Raw genomic sequence first — 13,830 nt, 5'->3', positions numbered from 1 at the left:
TCAGCACTTTGGGAAGGAGGTGTAAAAAGAACAGGATCTTAAGGTCATTTACTGTTATAAAACAAATTTGAGATCAGTCTCGGCCACATGAGATACTGTTTTGAATACTTCCACCAAATCCCATGTGCCACATGTTTAACATCTTTTTTCAGCATCTTCCAAGAATCATAACACATCGAGCCACAAACCCTAGCAGTCCAGATTCAACCTGTTGCTGAATTTCAATTATGGAACTATTTTCTATCAAGTTAAATTCATATAAACAAAAAGCTCTGGTGAAGCTTATGAACAATTATTTCACTACTGCTACATGTAAAACTTAACACATACATACATACACACACACACACACACACACACACAGTGTGGGGTTGATTTATTCTAGCAACATTAAGGAAGTAAAGAGTAGAAGAGGCGATATAATTCTCCAGGCTCCTTTGCCAATCACATTTTTGGTGAGTGACCTATATTCAAAAGGGAAAGAAATCTCCCCGAATGATTGTTATGTGTAAGAATGAGACTGTGTCTACTGCAGGGGCAGAAGGAAGACCAACGGAGGTGTTACAGGAAGACACTGCTTCAGTTTAGCACGGAACTTGTAGTGATCAGGGAGGCTCAACAACAAGGCATATTGCTTTATAAAGCACCGCACTTCCTGTCAAGGATGGTGTTCTAACAGAGGGCGAATGACCTCTGCCAAAGATACCACAGATACAAGCCCTAGGAGGACACTGGTCACATGTCCTGTGAGTCCGTTACAGCTTTCGGGGTCTGATATTTTATAAAGAAGCCAGGACTCTGGTGACCTTTGTTCTGTTTAGAGGGACATGCAGCTGCCAGATAGAAGACTTTTTAGCTGATAGTGAAAGCGGTCGTGGGCAGGTGGCTTAAGAACAGATAATAACACAGATGACAGCTCAAAATCTCTACTTGTTTCTGTCTGACTCATGAATATCAGTGCCTACATGAATGCACAAATTGACCAGATAGAAAATCAGCAGTTTACGCTCTCATTTCTACTTTTTTTTTAAGTTAACATTTTTGTATTTATTAGACAATCACTTGTGAAAATATGTCAAAGGCTGATTAATTTTTACAGATTACCATATTAGTCATTGGTTATACCTTGAGTCATCTGATTCCCTCTATAATAATTTGAAAATTGGAACTTAGGTTATAGATAAGGAAATCAACCAAGGCTTAGAAAATTACATTAAAAAATTTTTGTTTGAAATTTTTGGAGTGAATTATATCACAATAGAAACCAAAATCTCTTTGATGAACAGAATGTGGCAGTTAATTAAATAAAGTAACAGACAACCTGCCTTTGTCCACAAGAATGGCTTTCTAGGGCATCCGCCCTCAGTGTTCGGGGTTCACAGTCTCATTGTCAGCTTTGCACTTTCTGTCTCCAGCCAGCATTTTTCTTAGCTTTTTCTCAAATCTTTGCGATTTGATCTTTTTCAGCTTTTTGTTTGGGGGCATTAGGAGAATGCTCACAATTGTATATTCGACCTGCTTACCTTCAAATTAATTTTTAATTCAATGTTTATATATGTAATGCTCAATAGAGAGTAGAATAGTATACTGCCACCAGCTCTCCTGATAGGGAGATATGCCTTTACTCCTGTGTTAAGGACAATCCCCGTTAGATTTTAATGATCTAACATCTCCCTTTAGTTTCTTTCTCATGTCTAAGCTCTTTTGCAGGTCTAAGGGTCTACATTTAATCTTATCCTTTCTTGCACTTCTTAATGTTTCCCCGGATAGACAGAGTTGTCACTCTTAGGTCTTTGAATTTAAAGCTATGTTATACAGCAGTTAGTGAAATAGGGTTTTCATTTGGGAATTGGCACAAAAGCTGTCCAAAAGGATACGGTGTGTAAGAACACACTTCTTCAGCATGCAGCAACATGGATGAAACACAAATAATCTTGAGGAAAAGATGGTAGCTATGAAAGATTAGTACGTGATGTTTATTCCTCTTGCTCTACATCAACAAAGACAGTGAATGGCAGTTATTATGTGGGGCATATAATTGGGACTTCATAAGGAAGTTTAGATAATTATTACCAAGAAGAGCATTCATGTGTACTTTCTTCATGAAGCTTATTTTTTTTCTTGTTCTTTTATATATTTCCCTTTGACAGGGTTTCTCTGTGTTGTAGGCTTGGCTGTCCTGAAGCTCAGTCTTAGAGCAGGCGAGCCCCTGCCTCGTGAGTGCTGGGATCCAAGGTGTATGCTACCACCACACACCTGAAGTCTATATTTCAATGAAGACTTCACAAAAATATATTAAGAACTAGCTCAAATACATACCTTCACTTTAAGTTTGAGGGGCATGAATGTCTTCCCTGACTGAGGGGCATGGAGAGGATTGTTCATTCTTCTCCGTAGGTTCTTTCTTTCTTCCCCATGAAATAAGTTTCTGCAAGTGAACTCTTTAAGCAGCTAGGTTCTGACAAAACTGAGGCAGCTACTGAAAATTTGCTATTGTGCTATTAGCTGTTCTTCTGATAACTGAAAAGCTGTGGAAGGGAAAGCATTCAAATATCAGGTAACCAGGCCAGCACCATCATAGTAAAAGGTATTGGGAACCTATCTCAGCTTCCAGAATTTGCAACCTAGCAAGTCTGAGTTTACAGTGAATGTTTGCTTAAGTTGTCTAGGTTCAAAACTGGCTTCTTTCTTTTACATCACAGTTCAAAGAGCATGGCTTCTAATGCTGGGCTGATGATACATATCACAAATGTGAGGCCTCCACAGGTAATTTAATGGAAGAATATCCATTTGACAGTAGTGTCTCATGGCCTTTGACATTCTGGTTTATGTCTAAGGGCCTTTGCTTGACCCCTCCTACCGTATCTTAGACCCTTCAAAACGAACTGACATCAGCTTGGAAGGTTGGGAGAAGTTGAAGATTGAGCATAAATGTCATACACAGCTTTTTAAAATACTATTTAATATACTCAAGGGTTAAGTGTCACCTGAGAATGAGAATAGCATGAAGGATACTAGAAAGAAAATGTGAGTTTATAAACCAGGTTTATATAAACCTTGGATTCAAATGTAACATCGATTACATGATGCCTCTTTCTCCCATAGATATTTGCATAATTTACCACCCTGTTTCGGTGGCTCAAAATAAAGGGTGCTTTCAGACTACTATTTTGGCTGATTCTCTTCTATGACATAGATGCCCCCATTATTCCCATGTTCCTCCTGTCTTTCACAGTCCATAACACCAATTATCTCTTTACTTGTGATTTGACTGTTTTCCTTGAAAGAGCGAGCCTTATGGCAGTGGGCCCTTTTTGTTTTCTATTTTATCACTACCATAGTCTACTGCGTAGAACTATGCCTACAGCATCGACTGAATAAATATTTCAATTGCCTTTTAAAGTAGAAAATGTTGGTGTAGATCTAAGATGATATTAGCATTAACTGCTTGTTATGGTCACTGTTGATCCTGACTGATGTAGATTTCTGTCAATTCTCAACCCTGACCAAGATATTTTGTCCTCTAGGACATTACCTGTACTACTTAGTCCTGTCCTCAGCCTATAGATTTAACTGGGTTTCACAATGCCATGCTGCATTGATCATTCCAGACATTGAGTCTGGTTTCAGTGTAACATTCTTCCCTTGTGATACTCCAAAGCATAGGCTTGTGAGTTGGCTAAGTGAATAAAGCATTTTCTGAGCAAATTTCGTAACATAAATTTGATTCCAAGAACCCACAATAAAAACTCCACACGTTTGTTCTCTGATGTCTACATCTACAATATGGTGCATGTACAGATACACCAGATACACACACACACACACACACACACACACACACACAATCACACATGCACACACATGCATATACATGCATGTGAATGCACAAAATAATAATGTTTAAAAAATTATAAAAGATAATTCCATCTCAGTCCTAAATTAGGGTTTGCCTATGCACTGGTGGGTGTTGGATGTAATGGCTTCCCTGGAAGAAAAAATCATGTATGGATGGGATCTAGAAAAAATTGTAATGATACAATTCAAGAAATTTCCCTCAGTCAGTGCTTCTGTGTCCTTTAGAAATTGATCAGCCTTTGTCAACCTTAGTGTCTTATGAAACCAATGGAGGAAGCAACGTAAGGCCACTGCTGAATGTCAGCCCCAGACAGAGTTTAAAGACGCCATAAACCTAATGTACAATGTCTTGTTAGGGTTTGTACTGCTGTGAAGAGATGCCATGACCACAGCAACTCACATGAAGAAAAACCTTTCCTTGGGGCTGGCTCGCAGACTCAGAGGTTTGGTCCTTTATCTTCAAAATGGAGAGCATGGTAATGGCACACAGCAGGCATAATGTTGGAGAAGCAGTAGAGAGTTCTACATCTGGATTAGTAGGTAGCAGGAAGAGAGAGATACACACATACAGAGAGAGAGAGAGAGAGAGAGAGAGAGAGAGAGAGAGAGAGAGAGAGAGAGAGAGATATGATACTGGGCCTGGCTTGAGCATTTGAAACTACAAAGCCCACACCTACTCCAACAAAGCTATACTTTATAATAGTGTCACTCCCGAGTGACCATTCAAATCTACTTGTCAGGGTGGGGGCATTCTTATTCAAACAACCACATATAGTTGTAGACATATATAGAAAATAGTGTTTCTCTTTGGGCTCTGTCTTCAGGATATATTTCCATTCAGCTTAGTTTATGAGCCAGTTAGACTTTTTGCCCTAACACTTGCCTGGTTCAGGACTGGTGCATGCATCCTGGAGTTATTGGGAGAGACATTTCTCTCACTTTTGTATTCTCAGATAATGACCATGTAATAGGTCTATTACAGAATTAACACCATGTTAGAGGCCCTAAGGCAGCATTATGACCTAAAAGCCCAGCACTAATCTTGCCTTTCTTCTTCTTCTTCTTCTTCTTCTTCTTCTTCTTCTTCTTCTTCTTCTTCTTCTTCTTCTTCTTCTTCTTCTTCTTCTTCTTCTTCTTCTTCTTCTTCTTCTCTTCCTCTTCCTCTTCCTCCTCCTCCTCCTCTTCTTCTTCCTCTTCCTCTTCCTCCTCCTCCTCCTCTTCCTCCTCCTCCTCCTCTTCCTCTTCCTCCTCCTCCTCCTCCTCCTCCTCTTCTTCTTCTTCTTCTTCTTCTTCCTCCTCCTCCTCCTTCTCTTCCTCCTCCTCCTCTTCTTCTCCTTCTCCTCCTCCTTCTCCTCCTCTTCCTCCTCCTCCTCTTCTTCTCCTTCTCCTCCTCCTCCTTCTCCTCCTCTTCCTCCTCCTCCTCTTCTCCTTCTCTTCCTCCTCCTTCTCCTCCTCCCCCTCCTCCTCCTCCTTCTCCTCCTCCTCTTCCTCCTCCCCCCTCCTCCTCCTTCTTCTTCTTCTCCTCCATTTCTGTTTATTACTAACTTTTCTTGCTAATTTAATTATGTCAACCAGAACATGCTAGTGTGCATAAAAAGCCAACAACAGTAAGGCTACATGATTTGAGCAAGTTCATAATGTAGCCTGTTGGCCTGTGAGTAAAGACTTTCTATTAAAGAGTGTATGTTTTCTCTAAAGGAGCTACCTCACAACAACAATAGACATCATGTTAGTAATTCTAAATTTAACGCTTCTTTTCCTGATATAAGTGACCTTTAATACTTTCTTTCACTTCAGCCATTAATGTACTTTTCACCTTTGGCATTAATCAGAAGTCTTGCCCCAGTTGATAGGTATTCTGCACCTATTAAATGAGCCAATTTAAGCAAAATTAAAGTATAAAGGCATATTTATTGGAAGCTTCTCTTGTACAGGTTCACTGGTGCCAAGGAATGAGGCCAGGGAAGTTGCCATGGGGAGACAGAGGGAAGGGCCAAGAATAAGGGAAAGGGAGAAAGAGCATGCTTGCAGAGAGAGAAAGAAAATGCAGAGAGAGGGAGGGAGAATCCAAAATGTGTGGATTATTTAGGGAAGGGCTTCTCGGGGAGGGGAAGCCCAGCCCCTCAGCTGGAAAGTTCAGAGCAGAGGCTGGGTTATGCCAGCCATGCCCTGTAACAGGTAGGGGCTGAGGGATGCTGAAAGAACCTGGAGACAATGTCTGCTTTGGTATGTAAAATATGCACTTTAGACATTTGTCATGGTCTGAATTTCAACACCATTATCCAGTTTGTGATTCCTTTGAGCTCAGTAATGGCAGGAGAGTGTGGGGGTTCTGCTCAGTGTTCTCTTTTCCATGTCTTAGAGTTGTATAAACTACTCTATAAATGCATTGCTTTGACCAGAAAAGCAGACCCAATATGAATAATAGATAATATGTAATTTATTATAATGATTCCGTTAGACAACTGTGACAGCTGGTTAAACAGTATTGAAAAAGTTACGGCTTCAGTGTTTAGCATGGAGCCTTGAAGTGAGCAGTGCAGACAGTTTGGTAAGAAAGCAATATATTCACAAAAGGAAGATGAATATAAAGTAAGGTAGAACAAAGAGAAAAAAATCTAAGTTCTAAAAGCCTGAGCTAGAAACCCAGGTATACACACTAAAACTGAAGGAGATTCCCACTGCCTCCGAGCCCTCAACCTCCCTGATATATGAGACTTTGCCTTCATTTGATGCTAAGTATACACATGGTCCAAAAGTCAGAGAAACCAAGAAAATAGGTGGAAACTAGTCCAACTGGCTTTGCTGGTATTCTAAGAGAGCCAGGCGAGCTAGTTGATAAGCAAAAGAATTCTTCCTTGGCAACTGTGCTTGGTGCCCTGTACTGACCCACAGCGACTGAGAAGAATATTCTTAGTTTCTAGTTCCTAAGTCTTCTGTCAAGTATCTCTTGCTGATGGTGCTGACAGAGAAATATTCAGTGTAGGATATTTGAGTAAACAAACATTTCAGCTAAGTTGATTCACTATCAGTCTACAGATTTATTCACAATTAGGGACAAGTTCACTATTGTCCAGCTTTTTTTAACCTGGCATGTATGCAGTGACATGAAATTAATGACAGAGATGTGTTCTGAGGGATGTGTACTGAAGAATATACTATTAAGACATTCTACTAGTGTGAATATATCATAAAATATATATGAACTTAAATGTTGTACATTAAGAGACAATAAACACAGATCTATGTAGCCATTGTTTACATGACATAGCATGCTTTACGGTTAATAGCTTGTATGTATAATGGGAGGGATATACTCCACAGTATCCATAAAAGGCATAATACAGTAAGAATATAAACTAATAATACAGACGTTTATCATCATGATCAAGTGTTTAGCAGAAGACACCACTGTATTATGCTTTCCCTACATGACGGTACTGGAAGCAGGTTTGTTCATAAGCCTGCAGTATTACCACATGCACAAGAACAATGTTTTGAACAAACGAAACTCAAGACGGATGATCAAAATGTGAATGCTTCACTCCTTCTTTAAATGAGGAAAAAGAATACCCTTGGCAGGGAAGGGAGAGGCAAAGATTAAAACAGAGACTGAAGGAACACCCATTCAGAGCCTGCCCCACATGTGGCCCATACATATACAGCCACCCAATTAGACAAGATGGATGAAGCAAAGAAGTGCAGACCGACAGGAGCCGGATGTAGATCGCTCCTGAGAGACACAGCCAGAATACAGCAAATACAGAGGCGAATGCCAGCAGCAAACCACTGAACTGAGAATAGGTCCCCTATTGAAGGAATCAGAGAAAGAACTGGAAGAGCTTGAAGGGGCTCGAGACCCCAAAAGTACAACAATGCCAAGCAACCAGAGCTTCCAGGGACTAAGCCACTACCTAAAGACTATACATGGACTGACCCTGGACTCTGACCCCATAGGTAGCAATGAATATCCTAGTAAGAGCACCAGTGGAAGGGGAAGCCCTGGGTCCTGTTAAGACTGAACCCCCAGTGAACTAGTCTATGGGGGGAGGGCGGCAATGGGGGGAGGGTTGGGAGGGGAACACCCATAAGGAAGGGGAGGGGGAGGGGGATGTTTGCCCGGAAACCGGGAAAGGGAATAACACTCGAAATGTATATAAGAAATACTCAAGTTAATAATAAAAAAAAAAGAACAATGTTTTGCTTTATGCCCCAAATTTATAGCAGTTACAGTGTTAGGAGAGGGTAGCAAATTTCCAGCTTCATTATGTATTGATAAGGCTACCATCATCTTCACATAGGCAGTCTGTCATTGCCCAAAGCATCAAGCATGCTATGCCAAACTGTATATTCTTAAAACCTCTATGATTAACTTTCAATAGAGATAGCTACAAAATTAGCTTTCAGCTGGTTAGTATAAAATATTGTTTGTACAATGAAAACCAAACTGACATTTTCTTCCCAAAGAAGATCATTTGTTTTTTTTTAAAAGTGTGTGTTTAACCATCTTTAGTTAACAACTTTCTTTTTTTAAAAAAGCATTAATTATTTTTTCTACTCTACATCCAAACACCAACCTTCCTCCTCCCTGTACTTCTTCATATTAGTCTTCCACCCATTTTACTTTCCCCATACTAATTGCCCCTTCTCCTCCCCACACCAAGTTCATGGAGGACTAGAGGTACATCCTCTCCTACTGAAGCCAGACAAGGCAGTCCATTTAGGGGCACGGGATCCACAGGCAGGCAGGTAACAGGTACCTCCCCACTCTAGTTATTTGGGGGACCCACATGAAGAACCTTCTGCTCTTCTGCTATGTATGTGCAAGGGACCTAGGTCCAGCCCATGCTTGCTTGGTTGGTGATTCAGTCTCTGAGAGTGCTTGAGAGTCCAGATTCGTTGACTCTGTTGGTCTTCTTGTGCTGTCTCTGTCTTCCTCAGATTCCCTCAATGCTTCCCTCAAGTCTTCCATAAGACTCCCCAAGCTCCACATAATGTTTGGTTGTGAATCTCTGCATCTCTTTCCATTGGTTGCTGAGTGAGCCTCTAAGAGGACAGTTATGCTAGGTTCCTGTCTCCAAGCATAAAAGAGAATCATGAATAGTGACAGGGATTGGTTTTTGCCCAAGGGATTGGTCTCGATTAGGGGCAGTCACCAAATTAATTTCCAAAGTGGTTGTACAAGTTTGCACTCCAACCAAAAATGGAGGAATGTTTCATATGCTCTACATCTTTGCCAGTATGTTCTGATCTTTGAGTTTTTGATCTTAGCCATTCTTATGAGTGGAATCAGAGTCATTTCCTTGATGAGTAAGGACATTGAACGTTTATTTAGGTGCTTCATGGTTATTTGAGATACCTCTGTTCAGCATTCTGATTATCTCTGCATTCCATGGTTTCTTTTTTTATTGGATAATTTTTATTTACATTTTAAGTGTTATCCCCTTTCCCAGGATTTCCCATCCATAAACATCCTCCTCTCCCTTCTTCTATGAGGGTGTTACCCCCAGCCACCCACCCCTTCCTGACTCCTGCCCTGACATTCCCCTACATTGGGAAGTCCAGCCTTGGCAGGAACAATGGTTTCTCCTCCTATTGATGCCCAACAAGGTCATCCTCTGCTACATATGTAGCTGGAGCCATATACTCTTTGGACGGTGGTTTAGTCCCTGGGAACTCTGGTTGGTTGGTATTGTTGTTCAGATGGGGTTGCAAGCCCCTTCAGCTCCTTCAATCCTTTCTCTAACTCTTCCAATGGGGACCATGTTCTCAGTTGAATGGTTGGCTGCTAGCATTTGCCTCTGTATTTGTCAGGCTCTGGCAGAACTTCTTAGGAGACAGCTATATCAGCCTCTTGTCAGAATGCACTTCTTGGCATCAGCAACATTGTCTGGGTTTGGTGGTTGTGTGTATATGGGCTGGATCCCCAGGTGGGGCTGGCTCTGAATGGCCATTCCTTCAGTCTTTGCTCCAAACTTTGTCTCCATATCTTCTCCTATAAATATTTTTGCTTACTTTTTTAAGAAGAGTTGAAGTATCTGTGCTTTGGTCATCCTTCTTCTTGAGTTATATGTGGTCTGTGGATTGAATCTTGGGTAATCCAAGCTTTTGGGCTAATACTTATTTATTAATGTGTGCATACAATGTGTGTTTTTTTGTGATTGGGTTACCTCACTCAGGATGCAATTTTCTAGTTCCGTTTTAATTGGGTTATTTGGATTGTTGGTGCCTGTCTTCTTGAGTTCTTTATGTTCTTTGGATATTAGTCCTCTATCAGACTGTAGGGTTAACAAAGATCTTTCCCAATTTGTAGGCCTTTGTTGTGTCCTTTGACTTACAGAAGGTTTTCATGAAGTACTATTTATTAATTATTTCCTGGTATCCCATAAGTTTGGGTATGTTGTGCCTTCATTGTTATTAAATTCTAAAATGTCTTTAATTTGTTTATTTCTTCCTTGACCAAATTGTTAGTGAGTAGAGCATCGTTTAACTTCTATGGGTATATGGGCTTTCTGATGTTTTTGTTGTTGTTAAAGACCAGCCTTAGTCCATAGTGATCTGATAGAATGCTTGGGATTATTTCAATCTTCTTGTATCTATTGAGCCCTGTTTTGTGACCAATTATACGGTCAATTTTTGAGAAGGTACCATGAGGTGCTGAGAAGAAGTTATATTCTTTTGTTTTAGGATGAAATGTTCAATAGATGTTTGATAAATCCATTTTGTTAATGATTTATGTTAGTTTCACTGTGTCTCAATTTAGTTTCTGTTTCAATGATCTGTCCATTGATGAGAGTGGTATGTTGAAGTCTTCTACTATTATTGTGTATGGTGCAATGTATGCTTTGAGCTTTAGCAAAGTGTCTTTTATGAATGTGGGTGCCCTTGTAATTAGAGCACAGATGTTCAGAATTGAGAGTTTATCTTGGATGAGTATGAAGTATGAATATCTTGGAGAGTTATCCTTTGATGAATATGAGGTGTCCTTCCTTATCTTTTTTGATAACTTTTGGTTGAAAGTTGATTTTAGTTGATATTAGAATAGCTACTCCAGCTTATTTATTGGAACCACTTGCTTGAAAAAAAAATTCCCAGCCTTTTATTTTTAGGTAATGTGTGTCTTTGTCACTGAAGTGTGTTTCCTGTATGCGTCATTCCTTCTTAGAAGGGAGCATAAAATCCTCATGGGAGGAAATACAGGGACAGAGAGCAGAGCAGGGACGGAAGAGAAGGCCATCCAGAGAATGCTCTACATGGGGAGCCATCCCATATGCTGCCATCAAACCGAATCACTATTGCTGATGCCAAGAAGTGCTTGCTAACAGGAGGCTGATATGAGTGTCTCCTGAGAGGCTCTGCCAGAGCTCCACTGATATGGATGATGATTGTTACAGCTAACCATTGGACTGAAAAAGGGGACCCCAATGGAGGAGTTAGAGAAAAGACTGAAGGAGCTGAAGGGGTTTGCAACACCATAGGAAGAGCAACAATATTAACCAATCAGACTCACCAGAGCTCCCAGGGATTAAACCACCAATCAGTGAGCACACATGGAAGGACCCATGACTCCAGCCACATATGTAGCAGAGGATGGAAAAGCCCTTGTTCCTGTGAAATCTTATTTCCCCAGTTTAGGGTAATGCCAGTATGTTGAGGTTGGAATGAGTGGGTAGGAATGGGAGCCTGCTCATAGAAGCAGGGGGAAGGGAGAGGAGAAAAGGGATAACATTTGAAATGTAAATACATAAAATTTCCAAGAAAAATAAAATTAAAAAAAAATTCTTGATCTTAATGCTTGTACCATTGGAGTACTCTTCAGGAAGTTGTCTCCTATACCAACAATTTCAATGTTACTCTCCACTTTCTGTTCTAGTATATTTAGTGTATCTGGTTTTATTTTGAGGTCTTTAAACCATTTAGACATGAGTTTTGTGGGGGGTGATAAATATGGATTTATTTGCATTTTTCTAAATGCAGACATCTAGTTAGACCAACACCATTTGGTGAAGATTCTCTCCATTTTCCATTGTATGATTCCAGTGTCCATAGTTGTGTAGGTTTATTTCTGGGTCTTTGATTCAATCTCTTCATCAATCTGTCTGTTTGTATACCAATACAATACAGGGTTTTTTGTTTTGTTTTGTTTTGTTTTGTTTCTTCCTTCCTTCCTTTCTTTCTTTTTTTTTTTTTTTTTGCTTTATGGAAAATTTATTACAACTTTCCAACAGCGCATTACTTTTTCTTCTCAACGTCTTGCTCTGCGGCTTCTTTCTCCCTCTTTGCTCGGATGCCAAAGAGGTGGGCATAGGCTCGGGCCATGTGAAGGCTGGCGAAAGCATTAAAGTTCTTCTCCTCTTCCGTGATGGTGCTGGCCTTTTCCTTTTTGTACACATTCCGGATGTGCATCACAGGTCCTGTTAGCTGCATGGCCAATTTAAGTTCTTCAGCAGAACTGTCTCCCTTCTTCGGAGCAGAAGGCTTCCTGCGGGAAAGTATGCGCTTGGAGCAGTACTCCTTCAGGCGCTGCATGTTGGCCTGCAGTGACTCAGTAGGATTTGTTTCGCCTCCTTGGGTCCACAGAGATGCCGATGGTGCGTGCCATTTTCTTGTGGATACCAGCCACCCTGAGTTCCTCCAGGCTGAAGCCCCTGCCAGCCCGGACCTTGGTGTGGTATCTAACTGTAGGGCACCTCACGATGGGCCTATTACTATTGCTCTGTAGTAGCTTTACATCAGGCATAGTGATATCTCCAGATGTTCTTTTATTGTTCAAGATCATTTTAGCTCTCCTGGATATTTTGTCTTTCCATATGAAGTTGAAAATTTGTCTTTCAAGATCTGTAAATAATTGTGTTGGAGTTTTGATCAGGATTTCATTGCATCTGTAGATTGCTCTTGGTAGGATGTCCATCACTAAGTTTATCCTACCAAACTGTGGACGACTTTTCCATCTTCTGAAATCTTCCTCAATTTCTTTCTTCAGAGCCTTGACGTTCTCGTCATATAAGTCTTTGACTTGCTTGATTAGAGTTACACCATGGTATTTTAGATTCTTTGTCTTGCTATCTTTTCTCAGCCTGCTTATGAGAAGGCTACTTATATCTTTGATTTAATTTTGTATCCACCCACATATCTGAAGGTGTTTTTCAGCTGTAGGCTGAAATTATTTTATTTTTTTTGCCTCAATGTCCATAAGGGAAATTGGTCTGAAATTCTCTTTGAGACTTTGTGTGGTTTAGGTATCAGGGTGACTGTGTTCTTGTAGAATGAGTTTGGCAGTGTTCCTTCTGTTTTTATTTCATGGAGTAGTTTGAGGAGTATTGGCATTAGCTCATCTTTGAAAATGTGGTAGAATTCTGTGCTAAAAGCATTTGGCTAAGGGCGTTTTCTGGTTGGGAGACTTTTAATGACTGCTTCTATTACCTTAGGTGTTACTGGAGTATTGAGGTAGTTTACCTGGTCTTGATTATCTTTTGTATTTAGTATCTGTCTAGAAAATCATCCACTTTATTTAGCTTTTCTAATTTTGTAGAGTACAAGCTTTTGAACTTAGAACTAAGGATTCTTTGAATTTCCTCAGTGTCTGTAGCTATTCTTGTCTTTTCTGTTTTGATTTTGTTAATTTGGGTGCTATTTCTCTCACTTTTAGTTAGTTTGGCTAAAGCTTTTTCTATCTTGTGGATTTTCTCAAGGAATCAGCTCTTGGTTTTGATAATTTTTTTTATATTGATCTTTTTGTTTCTAACTGATTGATTACAGCACTATATTTGATTATTTCCTGCTGTCTGTTCCTGCAGGGTATTCTTACTTCTATTTTTTTTCTTAGAACTTTCACATGTACTATACTGGCTGATTTTGTGTGTCAACTTGACACAAGCTGGAGTTACACAGAGCAAGGAGCCTCCCTTGAGGAAATACCTCCATGAAATCCATTGTGGGTGGTCCCATTCCTGGTTGGTAGTCCTGGGTTCT

At 40.2% G+C, this 13,830-nt stretch overlaps 1 pseudogene; it reads right to left on the bottom strand.

The window, feature by feature from the left end:
- Nucleotides 1-12,090: 12,090 nt before the first annotated feature.
- Rpl13-ps8 (ribosomal protein L13, pseudogene 8) lies at nucleotides 12,091-12,637 on the bottom strand (annotated as a pseudogene).
- Nucleotides 12,638-13,830: the final 1,193 nt, after the last annotated feature.

This window comes from Rattus norvegicus, chromosome 6, assembly GCF_036323735.1.
Source record: "Rattus norvegicus strain BN/NHsdMcwi chromosome 6, GRCr8, whole genome shotgun sequence".
NCBI lineage: Eukaryota > Metazoa > Chordata > Mammalia > Rodentia > Muridae > Rattus > Rattus norvegicus.
This window is presented reverse-complemented; position numbering and strand designations above follow the sequence as displayed.